This window comes from Dipodomys ordii, unplaced genomic scaffold, assembly GCF_000151885.1.
Source record: "Dipodomys ordii isolate 6190 unplaced genomic scaffold, Dord_2.0 Scaffold162, whole genome shotgun sequence".
NCBI classification, from domain to species: Eukaryota; Metazoa; Chordata; class Mammalia; order Rodentia; family Heteromyidae; genus Dipodomys; species Dipodomys ordii.
In genome coordinates this window covers 75,664-78,163 of record NW_012267378.1, presented here as the reverse complement: position 1 = coordinate 78,163, position 2,500 = coordinate 75,664, and positions in this window count along the sequence as shown.

Here is a 2,500-nt window from a genome sequence, read left to right as displayed (position 1 = left end):
AAGTCATTCAGGTGGTTAATAACTGAGCAACAGTCACAACAACAAATATATTCACAGAAAAACAAATTTTTCTTAGTGACTTATCTATTCCTTGTGAAATATGTAACTTTAAAATATCAGTTAAAAATTATCTTTAAGTAGTTGTACAAAGAGGTATCAACATTCACTGTCAATCCTTCCGTCATTCTCTCCTATGGCTCCCAACCCCACCCCTTCCCTTCATGTTGCTGGGTTCATTTTCACACATGTATATTATGATATTATGACTGCACTCATCCACCATCCTTCTCTCCATTTATCCACCCCCATCCCATGATTTTGTTAAGTTATTTAAGTTAGTTGTTCAAATGAGTTACACCATTGGAATCCTCTATATGATGTATCTAAAAGGAATAAAGTAGTGAAAGTGCAAGGTACAGGGTGGTAAGACAATTTTTGGAGTAGCATCAGGCAGCAATAAAACTGACTTATTTTCAGGACATTAGTGAGTATATACCTGTTCATAAAGGACTAAATTTTAAAGCCAATATATTTAAATAAAAAACAAACAAAGGAGGCTTAGGTGCTTCAGTTGTCTTCACACTAATCTTAAGAACACACTGGATGTAGCTTTTTTTGTTTTGTTTTTGTATTTTTTGTCAGTCGTGGAGCTTGAATTCTGGGCCTCGGTGCTGTCCCTCAGCACTTCAGCTCAAGGCTAGCGCTCTACCACTTGAGCCACAGTGTCACTTCTGGCTTTTTCTGTTTATGTGGTGCTGAGGAATGGAACCCAGGGCCTCATGCATGCAAGGCAAGCGCTCTACTACTGAGCCACCTTCCTAGCCCTGGACATAGTTTTCATGAAGAATCACAATCATTTTTTAAAATTGTTTTTCAATAGTACTTCTAATTTACTTAAACATTTAAAACAATCTTAAAAAACTTCCAGAGAAAATAAACACTACCTAATAATGTATATCATCTTTGTGTAGTAATTGACCTTGTTCACTATTCTATATCACCTATGTTTGGGAGAACTTTGTGTTTTTTTTTTCTTTTTCTTTTTTGAAGATACAGGAGCTCTTACCAGATGTTCCAATTCTGTTAGTCTTAGGAAGGCCTTGTTAAAAAATATAGCTGGGTGTTGGTGGTTCACATCTGTAATTCTAACTACTCATGAGTCTGAGATCTGAGGATCATGGTTTGAAGGCAGTCTGAGCAGGAACATCCATGGAACTCTTACCTCCAATTAACCACCCAAAAGCCAGAAGTGGAGTTGTGGCTTCAGCCATAGAGTGCTAGCCTTGATCAAAAAAGCTCAGGGGCAGAGCCCAGGCCCTGGTTTCAAGCTTTAGGCCTGGCATGAACAACAAAAAAAGTTGTTTTTGTTTCTGAGATATCAATATCTATCCCCAAACTTTAAAACTACACATTAGCATATAAAACTAGAAAATTACAATGAAAAAATTGAAATTTCCTCAGATTATTGAACTATTCCTATAAGATGGATGTCTAGAAACTTTTAAGTACCTCACTCGTGGGAGTTTTAGTTATCTGAAGTTGTTATCTAAAATACCACAAATACTTTGGGGGTTAGTTAATTCAATTAGGGAGAAAAAAGTCTAATAATTCAGACAGTAGGAATGATTTTCTAATGCTATGCTGGTGCAGTCTCTCATCCCAGTGCTTGAGAGACAGAGGCCAGAAAATTAAGAGTTTGAAGTTAATGAGTTCCAGACTGCCCTGGGCAACACACTAATTCTATGTTTGCAAAAACATCAAATAAACAAGAAAACAACCACAACAAAAAGAATGATACTCTAAATTCAACTCACTTCATATCACTGGTTAGATTTTCAGGTTCAATTGCTTTATTGTACTGGGGTGAGATAATGCATAATCCCAGGGTTGGAGGTTAGACTATTTCTGATTTTTTTTTTTTTTGGTCCATTGTGGAGGCTGAACTCTGGGCCTGGGTGTTGTCCCTCAGCTCTTCAGCTCAAGGCTAGTGCTCTACCACTAGAGCCACAGCACCACTTCTGGCTTTCTTCTGCTTATGTGGTGCTGAGGAATTGAACCCAGGGCCTCATGCATGCAAGGCAAGCACTCTACCACTTAGCCAGTGGTCAGTGGCAGAGCTGATTGATGATTGTGGCTGACTTCTAGGTGGCTACTGCTTCAAGACTCCAGACTATCTCTGCCATTTGGTATTCACAAATGTGGATTAAAAATCAGGTAATAGTTACTCCCTAACTGCTCTTCTGTGCTATGCTACATAGTCTTTGATAGTTTACAATGCCTATGAGTGCATGGTTATAGTGGGGTTCATTTTCTATTACTTCTGACCTGCTACTCATGCTTGGAAAACATGTGAAATAAAGTGAAAATTTCTGTGTGACTAGAGCACTGATATTTCAAATTATGTTCTAGTTCCATTCAGGAATCTGTTCACTCTATCAACTTCTCCATTTGTCTTTTAGGATTCTTATATTGCTAATGCCTTTTTTTTTTTTGGGGTCCG